The following is a 10698-nucleotide window of genomic DNA, read 5'->3' as shown; positions in this document are numbered from 1 at the left end:
GCATAAATATTTGTTTAAATTGAGATCCACACAATATTAAAAACGATCTAATTCTACTCATGTTTCTTTAGAAGAGAAATCGAATATTTGACACTACATGCTTGCTATGTACTGGCTTAAGAATTGGGGAAGTGGTACAAATCATTCTTTCCTTTCCTCCCTCCCTCCCCCCCCCATTCCTGGCACTGGGCCTATTTTGTGTCCAAGGGGGGGGGGTCACAAACTCACTTGCCTGTAGGGGGCAGGCAGGTAATATAAATGAGCCAAGCATACGGTAAGTAATAAAACTTTTCTGGAAAAGGTAACCTGCTCTGTTCTGCCTTCCTCTGTGTGTCAGTTTCATCTTCAGAACCGTTTCCCGATCCAAAGAGGGCCATTGGTTCTCAGCTCCACCCCAGTTGCCATGCATGGTAGTGCCAAGCCTTCCAATTCTTTAAGAAAAGCAAAAAATCTGGATCTATGTGAGATCTCTTATTCTTAAACTTTGGCAATAAAAAAATGTGACATATAAGAGCTATCTGGGTGCAAACTTGAACTAGATAAATATCTCCCAGCCCTGTGGAGCTTAAAGTCTAGTATGGGAGACAAGCACTTACTTCAGTGTGGTTGCTATTGGTTGTTAGCAACAGAAAAGCCAATTCAAATAGGCTTGAACAACAGAGGAAAAGAAAAGGTTTCATGACTAGAGTCCAGATAAAGATGGAATTCAGGTTTGGTTTAATCAAAGCTATGGCTCTATAGCTCTGCATGTCTCTATTTTGCCCTTCTTTGTATATCAGTTTCATCTTCAGACAAATTTTGCCCTTCTGCCTGGCACTCCCTACTCCAAATTCTGCATGACTAAATTCTCATTCAGACCTCCAATGTTACCCACTCAGAGAGGCCTTCCCCAGCATCCCATTGTAGAAAAGCACCCCTCTGTAACCCTCCACTGGTTACTCTATGTCACACAACCTTCTTTGTTTTCCATAACACTAACCACTATCTGAAATTGCCTTTTCCATTAACTTGTTTACTCATCCATTTTCTATCCTCTCCTAGAAGAATGTCAGGTCCATGAGGGCAGGGACAGTGTCCATCTTGCTCACCATGTATGCCCAGCTCCAAGAAGCACAGCACCAGTCTCAGACAGACACACAATTCATTCTGTTGAATGGACGGATGCAGGGTACAAGGAAGGTGGGACTGGCAAAAGTATAGATCAATGGAATAGAATTGAAAGTCCAGAAATAAACACTCACGCTTACGGTCAAATGACTTTCAACAAGGGTGCCAAGACAGTTCAATGGGGAAAGAATAATCTTTTCAACAAATGTTGATAGAGCAATTGAATGGCACATGCAAAAGAGTAAAGGTGAACCCCTACCTCACACCATATACAAAAATTAACTCAAAATGGATCACAGACATGAATGTAAGAGTTAGTTACTCTTAGAGGAAAACACAGGCATACATCTTCATGACCTTGGATTAAGCAATGATTTCTTAGATATAATGCAAGAAGCAGAGGTGACAAAAGAAAAAAATGTATAAATTGGACTTCATCAAAATTAAAGATTTTTGTGATTCAAAGGGCACCACAAGTGAAGACAATACTCATAATAGAGAAAGTATGGGCAAATCATATATATCTGATAAGGATGTAGTATCCAGAATACATTTTTAAAAAGTCTTAAAACTTAACAATAAAAAGGCAAGTAACCCAATTTAAAAATTAGCAAAAGATATGAAGAGACGTTTCTCCAAAGGAGTGACACAAATGGCCAATGAGCACATTAAAAGATGTTCAACATCATTGGTCATTAAGGAAATGCAAATAAAAACTACAATGAGATACCACTTCACACCCCAAGACAGACAATAGCAAGTGTTGGTGAGGATACGGAGAAACTGGAACCCTCCTACACTGCTAGTGGGACTAGAAAATGGTACAACTGCTTTGGAAAATAGTTTGGCAGTTCCTCAAAATGTTAAACATAGAGTTATCATATGACCCAATAATTCCACTCCTAGGAATATACCCAAGAGAAATGAAAACACATGTCAATATAAAAGCTTGTATGTGAATATCTATAGCAGCTTAGTCATAATAGCCAAAAGATCAAAGCCTAAATGTCCATCTGCTGATGAATGGGTAAACAAAAGTGGTGTATCCATACAATAGAATATTATTCAGCCTTAAAAAAAGAATGAAGTAGTGATTAATTATCCCACGTGGATAAGCCTTGAAACATTAAGCTAAGTGAAAAAAACCTGTCATTAGAGACCACATATTGTGTGATCTCCTTTATACGAAATGTCCAGAATAGGCAAATCTGTAGTGACAATGCTGATTGGTGGTTGCCAGAGGCTGGAAAGAGGGGAAATAAGGAATGACAGCTAATGAGTATGGGATTTCTTTTGTGGGTGATGAAAATGTTCTGGGATTAGATGATGATGACAGTTGCACAAATTCATGAATACACTAAAAATCACTAATTGTACACTTAAAATATATCTTTGAACTAAAAAATAAACAAAGAAAGATCCCAGGTTCAGGATGGAGCATCGGGGTGGGTGACAGATTTACATGGTGGAAAGGATGTGTACAATTCAGGATTGGTGCCATTTGAGCTGCTCATGGGAAACAGAAGTGGAGATGTCCAGCAGACCCACAGGTCTGAGACTGAGACGGAGACTGGGTGGGAGATACAGATTTGAGAGCCCTGGGTCTGTGGGTGGTAGTTAGGCGGGGGGCGAGGATGCTCAGATGGAGGAAGAAGGTCTGAGCAGAGCTTCAAGGAACACCAGCATTTGAGGAGGAAGGAGCCTGCAAAGAAGACCGAGAAGGACTATGCAGGGAGCGGGGAAGAAAACCAGGAGTGGTGGGATTTCAGGAAAGGGGGAGTGGTCAGCATCAGACAAAATAGGACCCACGCCTGTAATACTAGGCAGGGGAGATGAGGTGGTCAGCAAGTGGGGAGGGGCATAAGACAGTGCACCAATAAATTTTTAAATCTGTTACTGACTCAGGAAATGGGCAATGAGCAGGACTAGAGAGACTAGTTTGTGTGAGCTCCTTTACATTTATTGCGTCTTTCGGGCTCTATGGCCATGCCAGATAGGCAAGATATAATTATGTACATAAAATTATAATATATGTAAATAATATAGGATATTATTATAATATCATATATTTCTGATAGTAATTATATATCACACATGTTATATAGTAACTATATTATGTAAAGCTAATATTAGGAATGTCTTCTTACGTATTGCGGACTATGTGCCAGGCACTATGCTAAGTGCTTTAGAACTATTTTCTCAGTAAATTCTCACATCAACCCAAGGAGGCGCTGTCACTATCTCCACTTCCCCAACATAGATGAGGGAACTGAGAATCCCAGATGAGAAACCATCTCCTCAAGGATGATCGTTGCAGAGACGCTATCTGAACCCAGGCAGTTTGACCTCAGGGGTCTTAGCCTCTACACTAAGAAACAGTTTGGAGACCTTGACACTGACCCAGGGTAGCTCAGCCACAGGTGCTGTGAGACAACTAGAAAGATTTTTTTTTTTTCTTGGCTGCTGGCCAGTATGGGGATCCATACCCTTGACCTTAGCGTTATAACACCATGCTCTAACCAACTAAGCTAACTGGCTAGCCCCGTGCCGGCTTTTTTAGAACATCATTTTTGCCTGGGCTTTATTACTTGCATTGCAATAACCTTACAAACTCTTTTAAAGCCAGTGTCCTGGTTTCCACATTTTGCTTGGTGCAACAAATTAAAATTTTAAAAAAAATCAAAAATAAAAAAAAAATCCCACCTCAGCTGTAATTAGACACTGGGAATAAAACATAACCCTGAAACTTGCTTTTCTCAGCAAGGTGGTTATCATTCTGAAGCAGCTGCCTTACACAGAATGGATATTTATAGAAAATGATATTTATGGTATCTGTGTTGATCTCACCCACTGTCAAATCTCTGAAAAGAGGCTCCCAGGAACATTTGAAAAATGAAGATGCAGAGCCACTGACCGAGGGAGTGTAAAATGGCACTTCTGAATGGTCTACCCGGGGCAACATAACCTGGGGTTTTAGCCGCCAGTGAGTAAGGGCAGAGGGTCTCCAGGTCACTGAGCGGGTGGTGTAGTCTGATGGTTAAGGCTCTGGGTGGCTGCTAACCCAAGTCCTGGCTCTGCCATACACTTCCTGAGCTCCAGTTTCCTCTTGGTGAAATGGAGTATCTCCCACGGACGATTTTTTGAGAATCACATGTGGAAAATGCATGTAAAAATATATAGTGGCAGCTGGTATTTTAAGTGCCAGTCTCCCAAATCTGCATATCTGTATGCCATCTTAAACTGCATTACTAGAAGTAGCACATGGTGCTAGACTCCACACTGGAATAAGAAACTACGAGTACATAAAGTAGGAAGAAATTAATGCAGGGATGGGAGAGCTGAGAAGCCAAGCAGGTTGGTGAGGCACCCCAAGATTGGCCACAGCACAGAGAGTAGGGAGCAGCCCTGGGCCAGAGAGACAGAGAGAAGAGGAGAGGACACTAGAATCCAGGGACTGGGGTCACCCCAGGAAAGTTTCAGCACAGAGGAGGTGTGGCTGCTGGAGATTTGCTGCACAGTGGGGCAGAAATACCCAGAGTTGTCTTCCCTCCCACCCTCCAATCTCTCACCAGAGTATCCCACTGGCCAGACCTGGCTGGAAGTCACTAACTTTCTGGGGAGCCTGCAGGGGAGAGGCTCTCCCCCCTTGCACCTCCTTGGCCCCACCTCATCTCCCCAGGGATTCAGAGCACAGAGGGCAAGGTAAGGGGGAGGAGCAGATCCAACAAGTTCCTGTGTAAGATTCACACCCAGAACAAGAGAACAAGAGAGTGCTGCACCGGGAGTGGGTTAGACCACGCCTCAGGAATTGTGCTCTGACGTCCTGGAGGGAGGACCCAGGCAGCACAGAGCCCTTAGGAGTGGAGGAAAAGACACAGGTGTGGGTTTATCCTGCAGGAGAGAAGCTCTGTAAGGACTTGAGACAGGAGGACTGTCCCTCCATTCCAGAGGGGCTCTCTCTTGCAGCAGATGGTAATCTCCTTTCATGAACCTCCAAACAGCAGAACAAAACCAGTTACAGGGAGATCGTTTGAGCTCAGTATAAAGAAGTTCTTTCTAATGGAGACAGATTGGGCTCTGCTGTGAGGTAGTGAGTTCCCCATCACCACAAAGGCTCATGAGAATTAATTCTTGACCCTGTGACTGCTGCCATTCTGAACTACTTTTTACTTTTCCCATGTCAAAGACGTTTCAGTGACACAGGGTCTTGTATCATCACATGAACTTTTGCACTTGCTTTGTAAAACCTCTGCTCTATTCCCCCTTAGCAGGCTGTAAATTCCTCACCAACAGCAACTTGTAAATCTTCCTGACCTGAAGCAAATATATATATATAATATGTGACAATCTGAGTTCTTGGTTTTACCAAAAAAAAAAAAAAAAAAAAAACCTACCACAGAAGTCCTTTAAACAGTCATTCTCCCTAGAATATTTAAAATATAATTTCAGGTTCATACATGATTTTTTCTGAAACATATATTACATGCTGCAGAAGGGAAAGTATTACTCTGGGGAGACCACAGAGAAGAAGAAATTAGTGTAGACAATATACAAATAAAAATTCACAGTTATCTGCAGCATTTTAAAGTAAGCATCCCTTTGGCTTTAAACTGCCCGTAACAGAAGCATGCCCCAGGAAAAGAAACATTGTTCAAGTTAATTAACATAGAATACCTATATAATTCAATAAATATAATAAATTAAAAATCTGTAGTTCCATATTTGGACATGTACTAGATAGAGAAAAAGGAAGAGAAAACAGCAGAGAAAAGGGAAAAAGCGAAATTGAAAAAGTGGGAAAAAAGAGGAGACAGAACTTCAGAAAGATGTGGAAGCTTTCTTGTCCTGTAAAATCAGGACTGGTCCATCATCTATTGTGAATATGAGAAGTCAGTGAATACAGGGAGTCATCTTAAATTCTCATATGTATTTTACTTGCCCTAATGTATATGAGTGGGCATTCTGTGAGAACAGGCTGGCTGAAATAGGCCTTGAGTCTTCTCATGTAGACCAGGCCTATAATCCTGCTACAATTTCCCATTTCCTATCCTTTCCAGTGGCTGGAGAAACTAGAGACACTTTCAAAGTAATCTACATGCAGATCCATTCTGGGGTCCACTGCTCCCCTCCACCCAGTCTTCCGCAGCTCCCAGAGCTAATCAATGTCAACTTTCTTAGTCACGCTCTTCCTCAAGGCTTCCGAAGGCGCATCTGAGTTTTCGTAGAATGACATCCCTTCTTTTTACCTTCATGTCCCCACAACTTATGTACTGTTCAATTGAACAAATTAATGGCAATAATAATCACAACTGCCATGCATGGTTTGGGAGCAAACACAACTAACTCTAGACAAGCGCACAGCCGAGTGATGGGGAGAGGCACGTTGGAAGTGCTCGGCATGCTGCGAGCAACTGTTAGTGTGTGTCACAGCAGCAACGGGACAAGTCTGTTATCCAGTGAGTCAACTAAGTGGAAGTTGGTTGAGAGCATCTTAAAAAATAAGTGCTTAAAAATTAAAATTTGATTAGACATTAGAAGTTAGAGATGCCTTTCATGCATCAGTTCATTTCATTTAAGCATCCATTCATTGTTTCATTCAACAAATATTCCTTCAGTGACTTCACAGTACTAGACACAGTGTTTGCCGCAGGCGATTGGCAGGGTCACTATTATCGTGCCCATTTTATTGATGGGGGGACTGAGGCTCAGGCATTTGTCCATCGGCACACACATGGTAAATAATAGTGCCAGGTCTCAAACCCAGGTCTCCTGATTGTATATCCTTATGTGCTTTCTACTATATAATGCTGTGGGTTCACACTGATCTTCCCCTTAGACCAGAAGTTCAGGGTGTCCAAGTGGACAGTGTAGAGTTGGAAAGCAGAGACTCCAGAAGCCATTGTGAAGAATGACAGGTAAATGGATTGAAATTCAAAGTGTCCCAACATAGGGAGTCAGAGTGTTGACAGCAAACAGAAGGCACATCAGGTGGCATTCTGAAGAGAACTTAAATAAGGGACCACTCAGAGAGCTGAGTTAGAAGAGCCGGCAAGGGTGACTGAGGCACCAGGAGCTAGCAAGAACGGGAGCAGTTCCCACTCCAAGCCTGTAGGGTACAGGCAGGGAGGCATGTTACTGGAACCTGGGGTGCCAGGGTCACGGAGGAGGGAGAGACAGTGACTTCAGTTATGCTCCTCGGAGCCTTCTTCTTGACCTTGGCCCCCATCCAGTCTTTGGCCTGCTGAATCCAGTTTTAGCAAAGAATCCTGCTAAGTCAGTTTAGGCAGAACCCCCCACACTTTATATCTGATAAAATTCCTCATCCCTCGCCCTTGATATCTAAGTTCTTGACCTGTTTTTAGCAAGAATCCTGTTAAGTTTGTTTAGCAAGAACCCCCTTTCCTTGATATCTCCTTAGTAATTTCCCATCCACTGACCCCTCACTCTGCTCGGCAGCTATAAATCCCCAGCTGTCTTTGCTATATTTGGAGTTGAGCTCAATCTCTCTCACCTATTGCAACAGTCTTGAATAAAACATCAGAATAATTTCCTTGTGTCAGAATGCCCCAACCTCTCTCCTCCCACCCTCCAACCTCCTTCTGTTGCCTCCCATCGGTGGATCCCAGCAAGGAGTAATGGGGGAAGGGGCACAGGTGATGCCATCCACCAAGGTCAGACTCTGGGACACAGAGAAAGTGAAGAATGGGTGTGGGGAGCAAACAGGGAATAACCAGCCCACCCTGCTTGCCAATGGGTGGCATAAGCTGTGTTTAATTAATAGGGTCAGAATTCTTTTTTTCTTTAAAACATTAAGAATTCTCTGAGGGCCGAGCCCGTGGCGCACTTGGTAGAGTGCTGCGCTGGCAGCGCGGCGACGCTCCCGCCGCGGGTTCGGATCCTATATAGGACTGACCGGTGCACTCACTGGCTGAGTGCCGGTCACGAAAAAACGACAAAAAAAAAAAAAAAAAAAAAAAGAATTCTCTGAGACTGACCCGAGAGGATGTGGCAGGGGCAAGGGCAGGACATGCCAATCAGGGCAGTATTGGTGCCAGCCCACCAAGGTGGTCAAAGGGAATGGGCAGGTGCAGGGAACTGATTCGCAGACACGGGCATGCCAACACTCTTAATGCCCAGAAGGTGACACCTCGACCAGAAAAGGGATTTTGCAAGAGATTGAAGATCAAGAAGGCAGACAAGGGTGTAGTGAGACCACTCTACAGTTCTCATCCAGATTCAAGGCAGTCTTGGTAAAGATGGGACTGTGATCTTCAATCTCTTAGATGAGACACAGTCACTTGGTGAAGTACCTTCAAATCCTCTCTCCACACCTTTCACTCCTGTCACTGTACAGCTAGCTGTTCTGCACAGGTCTCAATGTTTTGTGTAAAATGACAGGGCCACCGGCCAGGACCACCTAACCCTCACTTTCTGCCCAGAGACTTCTCAGATCCCATGGCATAAAGCACTGTAGAGCCCTCTAGAGACTCACACATGCACAAATCAGAAGATGACTGTGGGAGTTAACACCCATGGGCCACCCCTGACCAGTGGGAGTGTAGCCAATAGAAAAATGTGTCCCTCTTTTGTCTCTTGGGTGGACAGTTCTAGATGCATTTCATATGGCTCCCCAGGACATTCTGAGCACCAAGCAATGTGACAATGCATCCCTGGACTGGCTTCCTCTGATTCCCTGTTCCACACTCTTATCCTGAATTCCTACTTCCTGAAATCACTTATATTATGTAACTTGGAAAAGAAAAATATAAAGCATGCTAGTTGCACTCTGCCTTCCGGGAATCAACAGCACGGGAATGGCCTGGGCTCAAGTACATAGACTCATAATCCAGGGCTCTGGGTCAACAAATATGTCTTAACCCCAAAATGCTACTACTTCTGAGTTTGAGAAATTAAAATATTAATAGACCGTGTATTAGTTAGGACTCAGCTATCACAAGTGAGAGAAACAGAAACCACCACACCAGCTTAAGTCAACAGCTGGGGGGGGAGGTGGAGGGGGGAATTAGTGACACATGTAAAGACCCCATAGAAAGAAGGGGTGCAATGGGATGCAGGGATCCAAACATCATCATCTTCATTTTTCTCTTCCTCTGTCTCATTCATTTCTCAGTTCTGTTTCTCTTCGTGTTGGCCACATTCACTTCTATTGCAGATGAACTACTTCCATGAAGAGAACTTTGAGTTTACATCATCCCCAGTCAGTGACAGAGGAAAGGGAGAACTTCTCTCTCCCAGCAACTATATAAAAATCTCAGGGAAGGATCCTGATTTGTCCTGCTTGGGTGACGCGTCCACCCTTTAGACCAATCACCGTAGCTAAGGAATAGGCTGATATGATTGGCCAGACCTGAGTCATGTGCCCACACTTGTGGGTGGGGGTATGTGGGGTTCTCAGCTTGGCAGCTTCAACAGAGATTGGAGGCTTCAACAGAAACTTTTAGAAGGACATCAGGGAGGTAGAGCTTCCTAAAGGAAGGTGCAGTGGGCACTATTGGTGTTGGGACCATATCCCTCAGGTCTCATTTCTTCAGCTGCCAGTATCTGTGTCTCTGGGCCTGAGGGTTTTTTCCCAAATTCACAGAAGATGACTCTGCTCAGATGCCCAGCAGGCTGGAAGTGTGGGCTAATAACACCCTTGAGCAGCTGTCACCAATCAGAGGCAGGATTGATGTATGAGTACCCCAACTCCCCACCCCTTAGACGGGAGAGTACTAAGGTATGTTTCACACTATTTGTAAGAGTTGCTGTGGTATAAAACTCCCTCAGCAGTGGCTGGCTTGATCTGTGCCTTCAGGACCTCTTCCCTTCCCTGTCTGACTCCCCCTCCCAATAAGTGTTTCCTGCACTTTCCAAATTAACTACTTGAGCTTGAATCCTAACCTTAGGATCAGCTTTAGGGGTGAATCCAGGAGAAGAGGATTGGTAGTGGCAGGGGGCAGGGGTTATTGCTCTATAAGAAGGAAAATCATTGTCAGCCACAGTCCTGTCCATTCATTCACTCCATTTGTTCATTGGTGGTGTCATAGGTCAGGTGTCTAAGAAGCAAGACCTGAGACATAGCTTCGGTGCAGTGCTTTATTGAGAAAGGGCTCTCAGAAGGGAGAAGAGGAAGCAGGACAGCACAGGGAGAAAGCCTGGCAAACAGTGTCTCCACTGGAGACTGACCTCAGCTGGATTCCAAGGGAGCTCTGGAGCATGAAAAGCACCTCAGAATTGTTCCCCCCAGCAAGAGGGCCAGACCTTTACACCTTGATATTGGTCAGTCATTGGCTGCAGGCTGCCCTCAGAGGGAGGGGGCTGAGACCTTCCGGGCATTTCCAGGATAGGAGTCCATTCTCCTACCAAGGCTTCAATATTCGGGACCAGCAGGGATGGGTGCACGGGCCCAGAGCTGAGAATCTGCAGTAGAGCATTTTCTACTCATGAGTTGCAGGTTATAGGAAAAGGAGCCTCCAAGCTGCTGAAACTTTTGAAGCAGTCAGCAAATGTGTATTGATTGTAACAAAGAATGAGGATAAGTGAGTTCTGCCTTGACAAAGTTCATAATGTGCTTGTGGAATTTAAAATGTA

This window comes from Cynocephalus volans, chromosome 10 (genome assembly GCF_027409185.1).
Source record: "Cynocephalus volans isolate mCynVol1 chromosome 10, mCynVol1.pri, whole genome shotgun sequence".
In the NCBI taxonomy this organism is placed as follows: Eukaryota; Metazoa; Chordata; class Mammalia; order Dermoptera; family Cynocephalidae; genus Cynocephalus; species Cynocephalus volans.
This window is presented reverse-complemented; position numbering follows the sequence as displayed.